This window comes from Aquila chrysaetos, chromosome 13 (genome assembly GCF_900496995.4).
Source record: "Aquila chrysaetos chrysaetos chromosome 13, bAquChr1.4, whole genome shotgun sequence".
NCBI classification, from domain to species: Eukaryota; Metazoa; Chordata; class Aves; order Accipitriformes; family Accipitridae; genus Aquila; species Aquila chrysaetos.
In genome coordinates, this window is record NC_044016.1 from 19718862 (window position 1) to 19741940 (window position 23079).

Here is a 23079-nt window from a genome sequence, read left to right on the forward strand (position 1 = left end):
AAAAACAAGGTCTGAATGTCAGACTCACATAATTGATCAAGAAGATAATCATCTTGAAACAGCTAAACTTCAATCTTGCATAGCAAATAATCAGAGCAAAGTCAGTGGCAAAGCTCTAAAGCATATCGGTAGAACCAGATTTTGGCCAGCTTTGTTTGACAGCCAACTCTTTCCTTAGCCACCATGAATACATCCAGTCCATTTCCCACCTAACTGTGAAGTTCAATTGTGTTTCAGAGGAATAATCTTTATAGAGCACACATTAAATAAAGTCCTGCGTAAGATCCACCAAGAGATTTTTCCTACGCCACACCTGGTAACAGCTGTGGCCATTCTGACTCCAGTCTTGGCATTGACTGCTGTCAATAAGTCAAGGGCAATCCTGCCTTTTATATTACAAACATTAAATGCCTTTGGTGTTGTTACCAGGAAGCATGTCAGAAGTGACCAAGCAGTCAGCTGTGCATAAAGTTCCCATGAATAGATCTCAAACACACAATGGGGAAAGATAAGAAGAAGGGCATGGACAACAACATTTTAGCAAAAGGTCCTTATTCAGAATGGAAAGATATCCCATTGAACAGAAGGACAAAAATCACCTGGAAACTAAATCTCAGGTTGCTAATATCAAAGAGCCCCCCAAAAAACCCCCCACCCAACCCAGTCTAAAAACAGTGTTACTAAAAACATCATTGTAACTGAAAACCTCTTTAACAATGAAACTTTCAAAATACTATATAAATATTGACTATTTAACTGGACTTTCAATTTAAAGCACTATGTCTTGATTTGGTGAATAGAGATGCTGTTCTTTTCAAACAAACCATTGGGTTCTTGTTCAGGCTATGTCAAGGCTATGTACTAAGAGCTAGATGGTGGGAAAAAACCCTACAAAAAACCACCACCAACAACAACAAAAAAAACCACAACAAAAAACTTTTATTATATGGGGACCTCTTTAATTAAAAAGTATCTGTTTTCTACTCAGACCAGACTACCCTTCTTCCTCATATCATTGCGTAAACCACCTATTGCATTACTTTTGGAAAGAGACTCCCCTTTCCCCAGCATTAGTGCTGCCGATGCCTAGGAGCTTTCAGGTATGTCTTTTCTTCCTGGAAGTGTTGCCCCATTGGAAAAGGATAACTTTGGTCATTTGCCTTGGCCTTCTGAATGAATGGCAACTGTGAGCTGCAGACAAACAACTGAGCTGCATTTGCAAGTGAGCCTTACAGTACCATGCACAGTATGGTCAGTGTATCACAAATCTATATGTTTACTAAGAAATTAAAGAAAACACAGGAGGAATGCTTAGCATCAGGCCCTCATAGTTAGAACCTGTTAAATATATTCAATATCACATCTGCCGGGGGGGCAGGGAGCGGGGCAGAAGGTAAAAGCAAAGAATTTTGTCATTACTGCAAGCTGAATCCAGCCATTTGTTTCCTTCTATGGACATTATATTGCTTTTTAAAAGCACATTTATTTCTGGCTCTGCCTGTCTTGTATGAACCCTCTCCCCAGGATTCTGGAGGGAGAAAGTACAACTAATCCTGACCAAGGAACTCTAACAAGAATCACCAGCAGGACTCAAAGAGCAACCTTTGCTTGTGATGATCCTCTTCAGTTTCTGTGCAAAAAGTGAGGAGCCAAAAAAAGAGAGAACAGTGAGGGACTGTTTATTGACTCTATTGATTAGAGTCCCCAGGAAGCCACATTTGGGTGGGCAGCTGAACTTCAACCTCCTAAGTCCTTGTGAGTACTGACCAAGCACCAAAAGCATACGGACCCTCCTGTTTCCTGTTTTTTAGTGTCCCGAGAAATCCTTCAGCACCTATTGCCTGCACACAGGGCTCAGAGAGTCCTCACTGTGCGTTCTGGACTGAACCATGGGAGCTACATGAAACTTGCATTACCTCCATGGGAGAAGGAGTACCTGGGTAAACACAGGGAGCCCAGTCAGGCATCCTCTTCCAATTTTGTCACACATTTTCAATGAGAAGTACAATTATAGTACAATTAATGTCACTTCTCCTTCATCCTGGGAGACCATCACAAAATGCAATCAGAGCATAAGGATATACTCTGAGTCAAAAAATGGAAACATTTTCAACCAGCCTATTTTTCTTACGTAAATAGGGCCAATCATTACCATTCATATTTTATAAACGAACAAAGAACCAATGAGTGACTACAAGGGCTTGTCGTAAAACAGAAGAGTATGCCGAGTTCTGAAAAATCTATTAGGCGCAGGGCACCTCCAGCTAGTTCTACTCAGTCTATGCTGGCACTGACTAGAAACATACTTTACCTGTAAGCTTAGACTCTTCCTGCTGGAGATCATTAGGACGGAAGAGAAAAGAGACTGGTTCTGCTTCTTTGCATACAGTCAAACAAGGGCAATTTAAAATGTATTTACTTATGATCATCAGAGCATCAGCACCTCATGCAATGAATGATTAAGACTGTTTAAATAGACCTGTTGGAGAAGAGAAACAATAATTACTTTGAATTACTGATCAGTGAACAAGTCCCAGATATTCTTTTGCACCAGTCCTGTGCACCTTCATTCCAGGAGGATTCCAGAGCTATCTTACTTGGTAAACTCCTGGCAGAGAGGGAATACAAACAGCACACGATGCAGCAAGCTGCCATATCTGTGTGTGCATACCTCTTAACAACAGGAGCAGCGGAGACAATAAAACAGGGTATAGAAGAAAAACTGCTTGGGTAGAGCTATCCCAGCTACAGTCCTGCTGAAATTTAAAAATATATTGAAACACCTTTTTCCTGGAATGTAGTAGCTCTACTTAGAACTGTGTGAGAAATATTTTTTTCCCTGCCTTTGCATCATGGGGAAAAAAAAACTAAAAAAAAAAAAAAAACCTAAAAAAAAAAAAAAAAGAAAAAAGTGTTTTAATTTCTTTGTTAATCAAAAATAATTCAGCATACACAGAAAAATATAGACACCAACTTCAGAAGATCTCAGAACCACTGTATTCACCTTAAAGTGATGGATCCAAACAGAAGCCCCACCATTCTCACACCATCCGCTCTACCTACCTACCACCCACCATCTGCTCTAATCCAGGAGCCAGGTCTTTTGTTTTGGCTCTCCTTCCTCTCCACCCTTTGTTCTTCTGCCCCCAAATTCCATCCTAAACCTCAGACAGTTTGACGTAGACTGGTACTTCCCTGCAAAAGGTCCTGGGTTTGATACACTCTGTTAAATAAAAAGCTGTCTTATAAGAGTCATCAACCTTAATCATATCATTTTAAGATCAATAGTATCCTGGTAAGTATAGTATAAAGTACAGTAGCATGCTGAATGGACTACACATTTTTTTCTACTGAGTTTAAGGACGTTTGAGGAATCTTGTAAATGATGCCATTGAGCACTGCACAGAGAGGGAAGCTGCATGGGAACGTATCAAGGTCACAGCAAACCTTACTCAGCTCTCTCTCCCCTCCATGCCTGCCCTCAACTGCAGCTTAGCGTGGGATCCTGACAGCAGGAGGTTCCCACTAGAGGCCTTTGGCTTCATCTCTCTATCAGCCCCCGGACTCTCAGCTCTTCTCAGGGACTCTCCATGCACTCCAAAGAAGAAAGATCCCAGGCATTTGTCTGGGGCTCTGGGAGCCACTTGCCTCATTCCTTCTGAGGAAACAGCTGGAAAGTTGCCCTCAAAAACTCATTTGCAAGCTGCATTGCCTCCAAAATTTTTATCAGCTGGCTCATTTCAAGCAGGTTTTACAGAGGGATGGGGGAGCTGGACTAGATGAAGAGAACTGGATCAACACCTTTGCCTATGCCAGGCACCAGATCCTCAGACCCAAGTCATTTTTCACAAAGTCCCCAGTGAAAGCTTTTTACAGACGCAAAAACATGCAGGCCAGTTTCTCCTCCTCCCTACCTCACCTTCCTGGCCCCAGAGTTACCAGAAAGTTACACATACTCTCTGCCTATCTAGGAAAATGTGAACACTCACCTTTTCCTGCTTCTGTCTGAGAACTGACTGGAAAGACTAAAAAGCTCTCAAGACTAAACAGTTTATCAAACTAAGGTACAATGACACTGGTAATGAAGATCATAGTGAAGAGAAGCACAATTAAAATATCTTACCTTCCTAGGTAGAAGCAGAGGGAGAGAAAGTCAAGAACCACCTCAGACCACAGGATTATAAGAAAGGGGAAGAACCAATGTTGGCACAAAAACAAATGGGCATGAACTGGCTACAAACAAATTTAGTTTGGAAATCAGAAGCAGATTTCTAAACATCAGAGGAGTGAGATTCTTGAATGGCTTCCCAATAGGAAGCAACAGGAGCAAAAGCCATTTAATTTTGAGATAGAGATTGATAAATTTGTGAAGGGAATACTGCAACATAATTTCCTGCAATTACAGAAACGCTGTACTCCGTGACTCAGGAGGTCTCTTTCAGTCTTGCACACCTCATCCTCTGCTAAGCCCAGACAGGATAAATAAATAAAATCCAGAGATGAGGTGCAATAGAACCAAAATATTAGCAGGGTAGCTAGTATAAGGGTGAGTCTGCTTTCTTTATTCAGCAGATTTATGGGGGTTTTCTGAGCAGAATTTATCCACCTGTAGGAACTTCAGTATTTTCAGGTAAAAATTTGGATCATAAGGGAAAACTCTGAATTAGGAATAAAGCTCTCTATATCTATGACCACCTGCAAAGAACAGTATGGAGGTGAACTCTCCCACCTATCATGCAATCGTTAGACTAGACTGTGAGAAGTTACCTTCACAGACCTGCATGCAGGTGTTAAAGCTGTCAAAGGAACTGTAAAAAGGGGCAGATAAGTAAGAAAATTAAACCAGCAAATCATTCAGGAAGAATCTGAGTAAAAAAAAGAAGTTTTATAGCTGTGAAATGTGTGGATGGGTATAGAAACAATCACCTGTCTTTTTCAGACTTGACTGAAATTTTACTGTAAAGAAGCCTCTGAAACCGCTAAAAAGAGTCAGCAGGGAGAAATCTTTTCACATTCTATTTCTATATTGAAAAGCCCAGGATAATACCATCCTATTCTACACAGAGAAGAAAAAGCAAAACACATAAAGCTGAAAAAGCATGAAAAATATAGTACTGTAACATAAGAAGTCATCTGTGAACTCTCCCGTAGCACATGAAACATGGGGTATTCATTCATCCCCACAAATGGAGTCAGCATTGATCTATAAGCTGCAGCTCTGTATTACACATTTCAGTTTCATGCATTTAAGCCAGACAAGCATTCCCAGAGGATTGAAAGAACCCGCTACAGTGAGCTGTGGTTCTATTTTTGATCATATCACAGCATAACAAATCACAGTTTCAGACACTGGGATAAGGGGCTCAATAAACCAAGTAGCACGATAACTTCATGTATAACCCTTCCACACATGCAGCCATGTATAGAATCAAATCCACCTAAGGATTTGGGTGGGCCACCTAAGGCCCTTCAAACTGTACAACTACAAAGCAACGATCACTCATACCTACATGTATCCATATACCATGATTCATCCAAACATATATTCTTAACTACACATTGGTTACTACATACTGTTGTATAGCAGTAGCTAGCTAACCCTGTCCACACACACCAAGAATGTTTACCAGATCTGATCTCTCACATTTGAGGAAGCAGAAGAGAACATAAATTTTTAATGCAGAAAGTTCTTTCAGTGCTGCTGGTTTGTTTCAGTGGGTTTTCAGCTGTGCTCTATACAAACTGGTCCTCAGAAGCAGAGTCACTAGACCTATTTGGTAACCCACCAGTTCCCTGTGACTGCTGTCCCGCAAGAAATTTTGAGTGCTGAGAATGATGCACTGGTCCCCCATTGGTCTAGCACTTTTTTAGAGTCGAAGTGGTTTGCAAATTAAGTAAATTTTTAGAAGGAAAAAAAAAAAAAAAACCCAAACCCTACAACTTAAAGGTTGGATTGGAAAAACAGCCATAATGCAAGTACCCTGTACTGCTGATCTTTGCTCTCGTTCCCCCAAAAATAACATTAAAACATGCAAGGGCATTAAAAAACAGTTTCTCTTAATAAAGTATCTTACAGCACCCTGTGCAGATTAGCAAATCTTTCTGAAATATGGAAAGACTTCTGTTAACTGCCAAGTAAAGATGAGAGAGAAGACTTTCAAGAGAGTTCAAATATTGCTGAGGTACGAGATGCTATGTTTTCCTAAATAATTTTGCACATTAAATGCCTGACTGTTAATGTCAGTTGGTTCTCAGGCTGAGAAACTGAAAATGTAACTCTGAGCTATTTTGACTGTCTGGGCCGTGGGACATGAAGGAAGTCAAAGTAGCAAGCACGAGTATAACTCTCCAAACCCTGACAGTCACACTCTCTTGTTCTCTCTCTATTGTACTCAAAGTCAAAGCTCTGCAGTAGTTGCCTTCTTTCCAGCTAATGGTGTCTTGAAAAGATAAATGAAACAGGGAAAAATAACTTGGCTGGAGTACATTTTCATTTTTCCATTTTAATTTCACCTACAAGTCAGCCACCTTAAGCGTGACACTGGGTGGTTGTCAAAAGCACAACATTATTGACTAAAACCTAACATCAAGAACTCATTATTTGTTCTTGGGTATTTTTTTAAGCAAAAAAAAAAAAAAAGGTTGTTCAATATAAAAAAATCCCTGAAGGGCTTCCAACCCAAATGCTGTACAGTATTAGACGATGAAAGAACTCTTAGCAAAGTGAACAAGAAACAGGAAGTTTGAACTACCTGGCCAAGTTTCACTCTATAACCTGAGCAATGTGTAATTAAAAATAACCAGCACAAAGAGTGAAAACCAGCTTCCAGTACAAATACATACTTTTATGACCAAGTGCTCTATAGACAGAAATAAAAGATTTTTTTTTTCTAGATAATATGATTAAAAGACAGTTATTCTTTAAATCTCAGGAAAAAGGGAAGAAGACATACATACAAACATGAAAATACAAAGTTTGCATAATGTTTAAAAACAGTATCTCTTTTTTAAATACAATATCCTGCCAAAAAGTTTAGTCTGTGCTAAAGTTACTACACATCCTTGTGGGTACTACCACAACTTCTGTGCCACTGTCATAGAGTCCTTCTGTCCTACCTTCCAGTCTGAAAGGAAGCGTCTGCAGTTAACAGTCTTTGACTTCTAGATGAGCTTAATGCAAACACCCACATGCAACTTTCCAAAGGGCCTCTGAATCAGGCAAAGAATGCAGAGCCTAAAACCACAGGATTTGTGTAACCCAACTGGAGTACTGAAAAAGGGCGTCAGGCAATTGAATGATTCACAGGGCTGGTAATGGAATACAGTATGTCCTTCCACCAGGTCACTAGGCTGAATCCATTCTGGATAACGAACAAAAACCATTCCCATTTGATGGCTGCTCATGTGAAATGAATTGACCAAGGCTGTCTCAATAAGTGAGCAAGTTTGCCACAGTATTATTTGTCACTTGAAACAAAAAGATCACAAGAACATCTGTGGGCATAACCTAAACAGATTACAGAAGAAGCCATCCCAAATCTAACTAGTCAGCCCCTTGTTGGCAATCTGACAATGCTGGCCCAAAAAAAAATGAAGTTGAACAGAAAGATGCTGAACTTCAGTTTTGATCCTCTGACTGGACCAAGACACACAGCTAGAGAGCAGCACTGGGGAAGCTGGATCAGCCATGGCCCAAGGCATCGCTTGTTCTGTGGCTGATCAATGGGACTGCGGTCTTCCAGGACTGTCAGTTTAACAGCTTTCACCCAAAGCAAATTAATTTTTCCTTCCTAAAATGGAAACAAAAGAAATCCAACTCACCGGTAAAGCTGTTCAAGATTTTTGAAAGATAATAATCCTTCAGCTTACGGGGATCTGCACTCAATAGAAAGATGTGGGTGCTAAGATGTAGTTCAGCCCCAGCCGCCAGTGCACCTTTCTATTGAAGCAAACCCAGCTTCCTGCCTTTTAAATGTGCCAAACTTGTGTGTGCTAATCAAGTTACTCTTCATTTTAGTAATGTACCAAATTGCCAGAAAAATGTTTTGTTTGCCTACCAGAAGATAAAATTGAGCCTTTAGCATATTTTCTTAAAAAAAAACCAAACCAACAAAAAATTACCATTTTGATGCAAACACTGAAGCTTTTACTTTATTTTGAATATATCTTACTGCAGTAAGATCTATGAAAAAAAAAGCAAAACAAACCAAAACTAAATCCTCCATCCATCCCCTGTATCCCTGCACCACCAAATCCTGTACCTGAAAGTGTATGATAATGCCCAGCCTGCAGTCAAAAGCACAAGCTGTCAACACGAGAGTGAAGCACTAGTGTAGGCATGCACATACACGCGCATGCACACACATAGTATTTATAAAACTGCTACTGTAAGGGATTTGGGGTTTATTTTTTTAATTAACTGAAAACAATAACACAAGAGCTCTTCATCTGACATGAGCTTGGGTTTCATCAGCTGCTGAAAAAGATTCTCTTGGAGAAATGAAATTACAGTGTTTCTCCATGTACTTTCCGTGGATTTCAAAATAAACACAGCTATATGATCATGCCAGTTGTAGGTAAAGTTGCAGGTCCCGATACATCTATAAAGAGGTTGCAGAACTAGACACACAATCTGGCTAACACATCATATTGGCTAAATGACAGAATGCCCATTTAAAAAAAAGTGAAGCACAAGTGAAAAGAACTAGGAACAGCAGTTACAAAGGGTGCCCTTGGCCTACCTGCTGCACCTGGCTATTGCATTATACACCACATGGCATAAAAGACAGTTCATTATTTGATGGTTCTTCTGCTCATCCACATTTCTCACCATGTCAAGTTTCTCATATAGAACAATGCATGAGAGCAGGAAACTAAAAATGCAGACGCAGACTTCATAACTGCTTTTGCTCTATGCTCCACTTTAAAAGTCAGCAGTTGCACTGTGAATCAGTTACCTCCCCCCCGCTCTGCAAAGGACAATTTGACAAGATGGCAAGCAACAGCCCTGATAACAAAACTTATCCTTTCCAATGAATGCACTGAGAAGTGCAGCCTGTACTAAATAACAACATTGTCAGCTGCCACTTTGTCTTTTCTTCTCATATGAGACCTTTACAATTCATGGTCTGTTGTGCTTATCTGATTATAAAAAATGGAAGGGGGGAATCTCAGCAGGGCCTTTTTCGGTCCCTAGGAATCTAGAAATTCCTACCTCTTTTCCCTATTTCATGCTCCAAAACACATCAGCTTGATACATACTTTTGCTAAGTGCTCAGAAGATTACTTCAGAGGTTTCAGGGTGTAGCAAAGAGAACAAAAGGGATTTCGCCATTGCTTTGATTTAGTGGCTGGCAAGGTCAGTGCAGTATTTAAATGTGATTATTTAATGATATATTAGGTCACTACCATGTTTTTGTAAGTATAATTAAACTCGTTGAGTGCCTAAGAGTTTTTAAAAGACTTCTTGTTCATTATTTTTTACATTTAAGAAATAATACTTTCAATAATGGATTGAGATTAAAGAGAGATTGAAGTTTTCCAAGGATTCTGATGAATCTGGTTAAGAAAAGAACTTTGGAACTACAGATAAGAAAAAGGAACAGATCAGTTATCAAGTGTCTCAGACACAAGATGACAGCTGTACATATCTGAAGATGTAAATAAATTAGTTCCTCAGAGGATGCTCATGCACATGAGCATTGGCAGATCTGATGTAGTCTGTCTGGAAGAGTTGGGACTAGCTGCATACAGGTATCTACTCCACTGAAATTATTCTTTGGGGAACTCATTCCTGCAATAATTCCTTTCCATCTCCACCTTCAGAGCTATTAAATCTTATTTGCTTTCCTTCACCTTCTTTGCAAGTCAACATTTTTTGACGTTGCACAGGATGACTTGAGAGGTCTCCACTTACTTACACTGATAAACATTCCCTTGTGTAATGGAAAATGTGGCATTCCAAATGACTGCAAAAGTAGAGACAGGCAAATAAATCAGACATAACACCACATCTATCACTGTTCAGTGTGAAAAATCATCTATGAAATCTGTTCTCAAAGAACAAGGTGGGTTACTACACTATCAGCACAGGGAGTCTTTGATATGAAACTGAGGTTTTAATTGGGGATCCTGCTTCTGTTATATAAAGCAAAAAGAGGCTTTACCTACAACAGAGAATAAGGACAGATTCATCTCAGCTATGTGAGCATCACAAGCCTTCATAACCTGTGGTAACATTCAGAAACATTCTTAGAGAAAGGATTTTGCAGTAGGCTTCATTAAGTAGATTATGATAAGTTGCTCAAAGAAGAATTGACAATAAGAATGAGAAGCTCTACTAAACAATGACCAAAACTAATAATATTAAAAACCAAACTGTCAGTAATTTGTTGAGTAACCATAAGTCTTGCTCTGGCTAGACTCACTCAGCAGAGTTACTGTCAATGTGAGCAAGTAGTAGACAAGCACTCCAATGACAGGCACAGAATTTATAGCGCTGTCAACATCATAAGTTATCTACTGGCAGGTAAAAAGAGCAGTCTCTAATGAAAAAAGCTACTCAAGGAAGCTCTGTTTCTTTAATTTGGCATAAATATAGGTGGAGGATTTCTTCACATTTTAAATATCACACACATATGTCAAATTAAGCTAATGGTTTGGAGACTCTGCAGGAGTAAACTGTATGACCTCAGCATCAGCCACGGACAGACTTACAGTGTGGACTCTCAGGTACAAAGTAACTCAAAGAAAAAAACTCAGGAGCAAAATAAAACACATACTAAAGTGAATTTCCAAACAACACAGTAAAAATAGGATCAGGCACATCAAACTGTCTTTTCCATTTCTGAAGCAAAGACTTTAATTTGAAATATAGGCAAGTAGGAGAACTGAACTGAAATCACTTCAATTACCATATTAAACATGTCATGCAGACAAATTAAATAGATGGGAGATGCAACTGATAAGAGCTTAGCTGAACATCAGTGACAGTGGAGGAGACACACTTTCAGTGAATAAATTAGCCTCCTACCAAGACAAGCATCCGCTAGGGTGAAACGTGTCTGAGGATGTCTGATAGCTCTATCATTCTCAATGAACTTGCTCCACTGCCCAGGGGTCCAGCATGTCCTGCACAACACATGGGAGACAGCTGAGTAATCCCATCAAATAGTCTGCTTGTAGGAAAATGAAAGAGATTCCTCAATAAGTTACTGAAGCAGCAGTCAGACATTTGACTAGTACCTGCTAGTTCAGAGATGAACTGAAAAGGGAAATCTTTCCTCTGATCCAGTAAATCATTTCAAAGGGCCATTCATACCTGGATGTCTAATGAACCATAAGGAGTATAAAGAAATGGCTATTTTTTTCCTGAAAAGCTACTAATATCCTGAGGATGCACTGCCTCACAATAACTGTTTAACTGTCTCTTGCAAGTAAGAAAGTTGACTTCTGCTCACATACTCTACTGATTCAGCAGAGGTAGTAGCAGTCTAAAATTTTCAATGAGGTATAATAATTGGGAGTCTGAATGACTGCATTCCATATGCTCATTCAGTTCTTTTAATCTGCTTTGCCCAGCATGTCTCACATTAGAGGACTCAAAACTTGCAAATCTTTCCAGTCCACTGCAAGTGATTTGTAACTAACAGGAATAAAGCCAGGTAGAAACATCTTGGTTTTCAAGGCACAACCAAAGCCCCAGGTCACAACAGAAACATCAAGTTCTAATAGTGGTTGTATCAGATGGGAACTTGACAGCTCTGATCCTTCTCTACTCACAATAGAACTGCACTAGTTAAATAATATCTTCGTTCCTTTTAAAGCCTGTGATTCAAGGAAATCCAAATTCCTACTGCACAAAGCAGCAGAATATTATTATACACACCAGGATACACAAAAGCAAGTATACACACACAAAGGTAAGGCCAGTCTGTTATATCTCTTGTATATATTTGACTCTTTGTTATATATGGGTAGGATATGGCACAATTATCAGACTCCTGTACCAGTAGTGGTATTGGGATTTCTATGAAGAAAGCTGTAGCTATATGCCTGCCTGAACATGTCCCTCCCCCTTTCCCCAAACTACTTGACAATATGCAGTTCAGTCATTAGGGTTTACAGGTCTTATTATTCAGCTTATAGATCTCCAACCTCTGCTACATATCTGTGCTGGATACAAAGGATACGTTCCCATATCAGATGTCTAACTCCAGCCTGCAACTTGATCAACACTGAGCAAGAGTTCTTCCTCACCTCCCACACCATTACAGAAGTTACATTTCTGTCAAGAGATTCCACACTTTCCCTCCCATTCTTTATCCAGGCCGACCCCACAAGACAATCCAGAAAAGATAACAGGATCATAACCAGGCTGTAATTTCTAGAGCTGATCAACAGAATTTATATTTTTCTTTATAAAGCAGATCATCACTTAAAAACCAACCAAACAAAAAACCTACCTCCACAACTTAAGGGAATAAAAATTAAAAACATTGGCTGCTCTAAATGGATGCTATATACTGTAGCTTTCTGCATGCGTGAACAATTTCTGTTTTAATTGTTTAAAACATCTTGCTCTATTCGATTTTTCACTTGAAATTTTACCACCTCCCCGTTTCAGGGAGGACTATGCCAGATGCAGCAACACCGCCCTCTGTCCGCTGCAGAGAACATGGCATTTAATGCCTCTGCTCTTCCAGAGCTGCTAATGTGTTTAGTTAAATTTAAACAAACATATACAACATTTGCTCGGCAATGCTTTGGCATCCAGATTTCCACTGATAATACAGTTTTATAAAGATTCTTATTCCTGCTGCATACATCCCAGTGCGTTTTAAAACTGTTTAACATAAGATTTTTTTTTTTTACTCTGGAAAACTACATGACAAGTCATTTCAAGCTTCTTGAAAGGTTGGGGGTTTTTTTGGTTTTTGTTTTTTTTTCAAATCTCCCTCTTTAATCATCTCCACGAGAAAAGCCAATTACAACTCTTACCAGCTTTCTTTCCCCCCACATACAAAAGCACTTGCTGGTTTCCCCTTCCCCACTCCTGCAGCAAAGCGTCAATGTGGAAAGAGGATTTCAAAATAGGAGCACAAACGCTGACAAATCCTCAAAGGTTTTTTTACACTTTTATTTTGCCTCCATGTTTTCACAGCTGCTCTGCTTAGAAGACAATAAAAAACCGGCCTGCAAAAAACATTACAAATTAAGAGACTGGAAAAGTGCAGCCCAAGGAGGCGGTTGTGACTTTAGTTTGACTTACCAATTTTATTCAGCTGTATATTTTCCTATTTGCTTTTTACAGCAGCTGAGCTCAGTGCTCAGGAACGTCCACCCCGTGTCAGGAAGCCAGGCAGAGCGCTGATCCCCACGCTGGATGCTGCTGAGCGAGCGGAGCTGGGGTGGTGGCGGCGGCTGCTGCCGGTGCTGTTGTTGTTGCTGCTGCTGTGTGCGCTCGCTCAGACCCTGATCAGGAACTGCTTCCCATTCCCCAGCCCGGCTCCAGCGCTTCAGGCTTCGGGAGGCAGGGCCGGCCCCTGCTACTGTGCTGCACTTTCTTAAAGGGACAAGCTCCGGCCTGGCAGGAGCGCACGCGAACCGGGAGCTATCAGGGCTGCCCGGGGTGGCGGGCTCACTGCCTCCAACCCGGGCGATACCCATCGCAACGCCAGACGGTTTCCTACGTGCTTCGAGAACGAGAACAACGCTCTTCTACACAGCTTTTCATTCAAGGCTTTCAGGTGTTGCGGTTGTTTATTTTTGCTTCCTTCACACCCTCTGCAACGTAGGTGGGAATTATTGCACTGCGAAGGAGGAGGCAACAGCAGCAGCGGCTGGTTTCCCTGGACCGTGGGCTCAGGGCCCCATCTGCGGTCGGGACCCCAGCGGGGTGCAGTGCGTCCGCTCCAACCCCGTGCTCTGTGCTGTACCCTGTGGCATGCTGTCCCCAGCCCACGGTCTGCAGCAGCATTAGGATTAGGGATATCCCCTAGCAACTCGGAGCATTTTGACCTTAAGAGATTTTATTCCCTTGTAAGAGAGAGGATATGACTTCACTAAATAAAAAGCCCTCATTTCCCAGTTTTTCCTCCTCAGTCATTCTCCAGATAGCTTTAATCCCATGCAAACCACTGTTTCTAGGATGTTTTCTGTTTTCTGACTTCACTTTCAACTATATCTGATATTAATAGCTAGATTAATATGGGGGAGCTGTCTGCCTCGTCTGTGTTGCTGTCTGCAGTGGAAGAAACCGCATTCTCTGTTAAACAGTAATGCTGAAATTCAGAGATAGTAACACCACCTGCAAAATCTCTCTCTTTTTTTAAACTCATGGAAATATATGGTTTGCTCTCTGTACATGTAAGTCATTTGTTTTCATTACAATAACTGAACTCTCATGATGACAACACCAATCAACACATATCACAAGGCCAAGTCATATATATACAAAAATGTATATATTTAATGGCACAACCAGAGAAAGCAAGTTACAGGGGAAAGATATCACCTTCAAACTGGCAGGCCAAATCAAACAAGATGAGACTAAGTCACCACTGTCCTGTCTTCTCTGCCTTCATATACACCAATGCACAAAAAGCACAGAATGGGTACAAGCTGCTAGCAACCCACGATGTCTTTCTGTTTCTATGGTACTATGGTAAAAGGACATGGGTACAAACCAACAGGTGAGTCCAGCCCTTTTAATGCTAAGAGTCCTTCACAAACAGGCTGAGTAGGTATCTGCTAACTACTGGCATGTATGCCTTCTACCCTTTAAGCAAAGTAGCCATTTAGCCACATTACTAAATTATAATCTTCAGCATAATTAGCTTTGTATTAAACCACAGGGACACATCAGTATTCCTCTAGCATGAGCTGTACTATGCTCCTGCCTTTCTCAGCATAAAGCCTGGGAAAGTTTTATATGATTTACACATGCAAACTACGTATGATGCACAGTAGAAGGGATCTTTTAATTCCATCAATCCTCCCCTCTGGTCACACGTTTCCATTGGTCTATTAATTCTCACTTTCCACTCACATCTCTGCCTACTACTTTTTTCATCTTATCCTCCAAGCCCCTGCCCCTTTACTCCGTGTTTTCCCTGCCAGTACCTGCTGCCAGGTACTTCTGCAGCTGATCTCCACCTTTCCAGCTCCACCTAACTGTCTTGGCCTCCCCTTCTCCCCTCTATCTTCTCAGTTTCTCATTGGAAGAGGAACGAAGAGCTGAAAGGAGAGGTGGGAATGATTAACTGGTTTCTTCTCTTGCTTCCCTCTCCTTCCTCCAGCTAAGGTTCTGGAGACTTGTATCCAGCCCTAGAAACTAACCTGCAGCAGCAGGCTAAGGGACAAGGGTTAGGTAGGCTTACATTACCAACACTACCTCCCTTCTTCTCACCTTAGCACACTGTACTATTTATTATGATACAGTGTAACCAAGATAAATGGCCCTTGTCTTGTTCATTAGTTAAAAGTTTACAAAACACTCATCTTTAAGACAAAGCCGGCCATCCATTTGATGCATCAGCTAAGGTTATTCTGATATGTTCAAAACAGGCAGAGTCTGTCTACAAGGCAACAGGGTAAGGTGCTGCAGTGGATGGGGATTTGAATGGCAAAGACACCAATGATGGAGAGAAACCAGGGCTTGGCAGGAGCTAAAGTGATGCTCCATTGCTCTGCACACAAAAAACAAGAACATGCAGAACACCAGAAAGTGCCTAGCAGGAAACAGGCTTGTGCCACTGGACCAGAATGATCTAACCACCATAAATGTTAAGATAAAAAAAGAATGTCTGCTGTTCCTTCCATATGTTGCTCCTTGTTCCTCTCATAATCCCATGTGAAAACTGCCTCCCCTCTCACCGCAGCATCTGGATGTTCCATTGACAGAGCATTGTCTAATAGTTACAGCACAACTCCTGGTTTCTATTACTGGCTGTAGGAGACATGTGTGGTATATTAAATAAAATAAAGGACATATAGAATTTGAATTGTGCTGCATGCTTCAATATTTAGTCAGCAGTAAATGAAACTAGATAAATCACTGATTCTTTCTGTGACTCTGTTTCCCCAACGACAACAAAGTACATTAAACTCTGGTGTTATATAATTTAGTACTTGTATTAGTAACAGCTTGGGATGAAAGATGACAGAGAAGCCAGCTTTTTATTATTAAATACTGAACTGCAGATACCTCAGTGAAAACTGAAAAGTGTTGCAGTTTGCAAAAATGTTGATTCTGCAGAGCAGAAGCCCTTGCACAAGAGGTGACATTTAATAGGAGCTATTTTGGTGTCTTAGCTTATAGGGGACAGCAAAACGAGAAGTCATCCCAAAGTTACCAAGAAAGTAAAAAGGTATGTTTCTCTTTCTGAACAGTGTATCATGTAAAGTCTACATCCCAAGATAGCACAAACCTACCTACAAAGGCAGCTCCTTCTGAATTTAGGAATAAGATCATTAAAGAAATAACCTATCTATTTCTATAAGCATTTTTAGGCTCTGATGACCAAGGTCAAAACCAAAAAGCTATATTATTATCTGAGTATAAGGGCCCTTAATAGTAAGGCATGAAAAGACAAGGGAAAAGGGACATAAAAAAATGAATAGATTATTTGCTGCTCAAAACACATTCCTTATAGAACGCCAAAGCAAAAGCTTCTGTGAGATGTTGCTCTACCTCTGGAGATATGAACTGTTTGTTAGATCCCTTGTCAAAACAAAAGGACACGGGTATATTAATCTAACAACAAAAGTGCCCATTGTGAGAGGAGACCAAGTGCCAGGCTGTCTGCTCCCTCTGACAATGCAATTAAACACCATGGCTTTGTGAGCTTGGCTGCACGCCTTGCCTGACACCACCACCCAGTGCTGCTATAGGGTCTGCAGCTCAGTCACCACAGGCTACAGAACTAGCAACACTTTCACACCCTCCCTACAAAGATAGTTTCTGCATGCCTCCTGGTCTCTGAAATACCACACAATGTTTTGAGCATCTCTTGAGTGTGACATGCAGAGCAGTATTACTACTATACACTGACATTGGATGTAACATGGTGATGGAACCATCCCTATCCTTACTTATCAAAGAGCCGCAAGAAATTCTGTCCCCTGTCACTGAGGGGCTGAAATGAGGCATATATAGTCAATACAATACAGACATGCATATATGTTCTTTTAGTTAACATAATTCTTCTAAAATTATTTTTATCTTTGGGCTCAAATCACACCATCAGATCTAAGGGCTGCATTCCACTCCCACTGAATTCCTGATGAATAAGGATGGAACCATGCTCCAATTCAGGGATATATAAATTTCAGATTAAAGCTTTTCAATCCTAACCCACATCTTTAAGGTGTTAATGCAGCAGTTTGGGAACTTGCTGTGAACTTTAAAAAAGTAGGGATCTGGACAATGCTCATCTGAAATAGTGTTCATTATTAATGACACAAGATTGTTTTCCCCTTGAATCATAATGCATGTACATACCTGTGTGTGCATGTATGCCTTTATACAGGTGAATGCATGCAGATGTTTGAGTGAAACTGCAACAGAATTTATTGCTGTTAAGGTTAGCTTGCACCTGATGTATTATTGGTGTACTTCTTTTTCTGCAGCATTCCTGACACCATGGAAAAACATGTTTTAGTTAGCTGCCACTACAAACCCAGCACAAACATTTATTTTTGATGGGTTTATTTTCTCAGTTAAAAAAAGAAAAATTGGTTAGAAGTAAATAAATTGGTTCCTAGAACCTAAGCCTTATCAGATCTGTAAGAGTTGTGCAGTTAATGAAAGTTATAGCCTTCAACATGAAGATAATGTTCCTTGACAATGCCTTAAATCAATGTACTAGCTATCAAACTACTTCTACCAATTGTTCTTAAATAAAAAATTTGTTTTCCATATTATGAAATGGCCCACACCACAGAATTTAGGTCAACTACATTCAAATCTGTATACATCATAATAAAATGTAAGATGTTGGTTTGGACCTTTCTGGAGATGGCACATTTCAATTTCACCCTTTTCCCTGTTCATACCTCCTCCTCCTTCATTGGCTTCTGAAGCCCATTAAAACCCTTTCTCCTGTATTGGTTAAGATTTAGTGAGTGGTCTGCACAAGTTGTTGGCTGACAAGGGAACACGCAAGCTCGAAAGAAAAGCCATCACTATTTGCTGCAATTCAGACAACAGCTATGGAAAGAGGAAAAAGACACTTGCTCTTCAGAAAGGAGAAAAGGTTGACAAGCTCTTAGAAAGCGAAAGTCAGAGATTACTCCAACTGAAGGAAAAAAGAAAAAATGTGGAAAATTTACAGGAATTGTCTCATTTCTCCCTTTAGTTTTGCTTGGTATTTCTCAAACATTTTGAAAGTGCAACTCTGTTTTCAGATAACAGCCCAACTCAAACCCAGATTCCTGAAGACAAGGGAGAGAGACTCAGACAGAATTAGATTAAATTTCCTGCCACTGAAACATTGATCATCTGCCAGCAATTAAAGGTAGTTAGCAGTCCCTGACTACTGTAAACATTTGTAGCCAGCAACTTCACCGTGGCTTCATTTGCCTGCCTTGAAGAAACTTGGGTTGTGTTCACACCTGACATCTTATGAGCATTTTGAACCTATTTGTGATACTTTCTCAGGTATAACAGACCACAGTTTTGGAAAAAAAAAAAAAAAAATTCAGCTGAACTTCAGATCCTTTCAGTTTCTTTCTGCTATTCAGTTAGCAAAACAGAGGGCACTGATTCGTAAAATGGAGTCTTCCTCTGCTTTCCCCATAATTTTTGAATGCTTCCTTCTATTCTATACATAACTTCTCATCTTCCAGAGAAATAATTTAAAAAAAAAACCCAAACAAACTGTGTTCTAGCAAATGGTCACCTTACAGAAAGGTGCGGTATGCAGACAGGTGATCTGAATCACAAACATCAGTAACCACATGTTGTTGGTTAGATCTACTAAATATCTGAACTAAGGAGGGCTGGAGTGAGCTTGCCCCTAGGCAGCCGTTCCAACAAAAGTCAGTATAATGCCATTCCTTAACATTTTTCACTAGAAGGATTTTTTTGCCTTTTTGAAAAAAAAAAATCCAAAGATCACCTTGGGCTGCACTGCAACATAGGCTTTCACTAATACTAATTTTAAAATTAGTTTGGGCTCTGAATGGTATGGGGTTTTTTTTCTTTTATTCTCCTGATTTATGTGCATGGATTTGTTTAGCTGCATGGCAGGGAGGGGTGTGGTGGGGGTTTAAGTTTTGGAAGTGTTTAGGGAATGTCTGATTTTGTATTGACCATCATTTAATTAGCAATGATCTAGATCAAAATGTCTTGTTCCAACCAAGAATAGGGCATTAATACAGTCAGAAATAAAGTCAGTCTCTAGCTATGAACACACAGACCTCGGTGACTTCCAGGAAAATCAAACCAACGTCTATACAAAGCAAAAGGGAAAGGCAAAGGCTATTTCCACTTCTTATTCTAATGCAGGGTCTAGGCCAGATCTTTTACTCTCATTGATTTCTGGTTAGCACAAAACTGGAGTGAAGTCGTAACGGCAGTTTTTAAACTTCCCTTGCAACACTGTGGTTTACAAGCTGATCAAGGTATGTCAAGACTCTGATACCAACTTAGAACAGCCTTGGGGTTTTGTAAACACTTGGCTACTCATGGATCCTGAAACACCTGCTTAGTGGGCAGGGAGCTCCAGCTAAATATCCTCTTCTTTACAGTACTGGTGACAAAGCTATCACACTGCTGCCATTCCACCTAGGAAACTCACTTCCTTCAAAAGTGACTTTAAGGTTGCCAGTTCTGCATGTTTCTGAGTGCTTTGTAGCATCTCAGTGGAAAAAAGTAGCTGGAGCTACAAATCCTGGCTCCATCTGTGGTGCTAGGCAGGGGACAACATTTACTTACAGTGTATTCTTTACAGAAGAGCTAGAAGGATTAGTTACGGTTGGTGCGGCTTGCTATACTCTGATTATTCATGTCCTCTGAAGTTTACATGCAAACTAATTAGCAGCACTGATCCCCTAGTAAGAAGCTGAAATCAATTAGGAAGGCAGCTGACCGTATTATAGCAATTAATTGCAAATGACCTTTATTTTCAGTACTTGATGGCCAAGCTCTTTATTCTGGCTTTTGGGGCTTTGGTGTTTTGTTGTTGGTTTGTTTTGGGGTTTTTTTTCCCCTCCATTACACCACTGTTAACACACCCTGATTTTTCTTAGACATAATTTCCATCACATAGAATCTGTCCTATTTTGTGACACACACTTTTCTGGAGGATACTTCACTTTCTTTACAGGAATTCCTGTATGCTTAGGAGTCCTGGAAATGGGACAATGTTCCTACCGAAAGGTGGCTCCTTACTTTTAGGCAAAGGATACTGAATTGCTCTCTTGAATGCTAAGTAGTACATGAGTGATTACCAGAAAGATTGAGTTGCTCTAGAGACAAAAAATACATTGCTCTGTCTGTGAAGCAGTTGACTGGGATATGAAGAGAGGCACACCCAGATTCTGCAAGCTTTAATTCCATTGTGCTAGTCTGACCCAGAAGGAGACTTGGCATATGCCAAGAGAGCAGGACATATTTAACTAGGTAGTGGCCCTGATTCTATGCAAGATGTTCATGCACAGAGACTGGGTTCCTGAAGTCATTGTTTGCTCCTGAACGACAGCACATGCCAGAGAAGAAACTGGTCACCTTGAGGGATGTAGCTAATCAGTAATGAATTAGTTTTGCAGAAGACTTAAAAAATGTAAAATGGTAATCTTTTAAAATTATGGGCAGTAAATGTGTTCCTCTTGAATACATTTTCATACACAGCTAGAGCACTGGAGCTGTGAGCAAAACATCATACTTTTTTTCACATAACAGTATCTGAAGTTTAGCATTTGTATTTTTTGTATTGGCTGTCTGTGAGGTTCTAACAGCTGTGGGAACTATTTGGGATACTGACAGAGGGGCAGGATCATGCCTATGGAGACAACTACAGGAAGCTTACTGCTCAATTCAGCAGAAGTATGACCGAGCTTGAGCCCTGACAACTGATTCACCACTGCTCTGCTGCTTGGTTTACGCATTTACAACAGTGTGAAGCATGCACCATCTTAACTCAGCCGCACTTTACACTCACATTGCACTCATGTAAATATCACTGCAGAGTGCATAGCAGTAGGGAACTGGCTCACATGACTTCACAGCACTTCAGATCCCGTAAAGTGGAAATATCATGGGAAGAAAAGGTTTCACATTATTTTGTCTCTGTAAGTGATTGCTGCAAGCACTACAAAAGAAATAGAAAGGACACTGAAAATGATGAGACATTTGGTGTAATTAGGCTTCATGCACAAATTGAATGCACAAGCTCTTCTTAATAGACTAAAACCCTGAAGGATTCTAAATTGCACCAAGGAGGAAGATGCTGACACCAAGTTTTCTTCTAATTGGTGGCTGCTCTGGAAGAATGAAGGACAGAATAAAGAAAGAAAGGAAAAATAGAGCATAAAACCAAGAATGTTACTAAACTATAATTTCCAATAATCTTATTTACTAACTTACAAGAAATGCCTCCAGTTTAGACTATAATTGTAATCAAAACCAAGTTAATATGCTGGCCCTTAGACTGAGTAACAGTGTGACTAATACTTGTAGCACAGCATGGATACAAGTTTTGTTCTGTTGGAATGGTGATGGGGTAAAGAGAACAGATGGGGTAGGATGTTACAATTTTTATGCCATTAGCATATATGTTGCTTCTAAACACAGCTGGTTTGTCTGTAATTGGGGATAGTGAGGCCCCGTTTGCTGTACCCTTGCTCTAAAGTTGAAAAACACCTTGCAACAGGTGTCAGATGCCTCTTGCCCGGTGAATGTAGATAACATCACACAAATTTAAGAGAACAAAAGTTTTAGCTAAAATCCTGTCCCCTGGTATTCCATTCCTCTCCTGTTCCCCGCATGCAAATTAGAACTAACCTGGATGATTTGTGTAGTTTCTGATTTGCTCTTCTCTCTCTCTGTGTAGGTCTCCGTGTTCAGTTCAAGACCTCACCATGTAGGAAGAGCCCACGTTCAGAAGAGTTAGTGCAGCTGTTTTGACTGTAGAGATGGTCTTCTGGCGAAACAATTGCAAATAAATAGTTCCTTTTAGCTTTCTGTCAATATAAAAGGCATCTCCAATGTTTTTTCACTTTCAAAAGAAATTACAGAAGAAATATGTACTGAGGTTCCTGTATGGTCTCTGTTAACCAGTACAGGGCTGGTCTTGCAGTGTTCTGATGAAATTACTTTGTCTTAAACCAGAATAATTTGAAGCACATGCTTGACACTAAGCAAGAGAAGACGCAGGTAGTAGGTACTATTTGGGCATGTAAAGGCAAGAAAACACTTAAAGGCTTCTTTGTTGAAGCACTCAACGGAGCTCTTAATACACTCTAGAATCAAACCCAGTATGAGTATCTCACATGTACCATCATATCTTCAACACTGATTGCATCTGCATTGTAGACAAATTGTTGATTGGTTACTCTACACATTAAATTTGAGTATAAGGATAGTGAGTGATCACTGATAGAGAAACAAATTTGTCTGCACAGAGTGTGATTAACGTATACAAAGATTGTTTTCAGCTGATACAGAACTATTGGCTTTGGCTTCTTCCTATCAGCTGCTCTAGACAGATGACTTCCAGGATTTAGGAGGAAATCTGTTATGAATTATTTACTTTTATCACTGAGCTAATTTTCTTGTTTTGGGGTTTTTTTTCATTATTGTTTATTAAAGCCAAATGATTGTGCTCCAGGACATTCCACAAATGTTGCTGTACTGTCATTTTAGGAAATACCATTAAAACAACCTTTTCCTTGTTTGCTTCCCATGGCATTTAACTAAGCTGTTTTAAGAGAAACATCATTAAAATTGTCAATTCCTCCATGGGTACCTTAAGATTATTCATAGAAACTGTACTCTTTTGGGGATAACAGAAACACACGGCCTTGTTTTCCTTTCATTAACCCCATTTTCCACTGAAGTAACAATATCAACTTTAA

The 23079-nt window shown here is 40.1% G+C and overlaps 1 protein-coding gene across 3 annotated transcripts in view; it reads right to left on the reverse strand.

Annotated features, from left to right (window-relative positions):
* DAAM2 (dishevelled associated activator of morphogenesis 2) overlaps window positions 1-22109 on the reverse strand; it is a 191857-nt gene extending 169748 nt beyond the window's left edge. For 2 of the 3 annotated variants that reach the window (XM_030035272.1, XM_030035268.1), the window contains exon 1: window positions 13271-13483. The gene's annotated coding sequence lies outside the window, so the exon portion shown is untranslated. Of the gene's footprint in view, window positions 1-13270; window positions 13484-22006 lie in introns of those variants that run through there. The other variant, XM_030035269.2, reaches the window with a different exon arrangement.
* Between the last annotated feature and the right edge of the window lie 970 nt (window positions 22110-23079).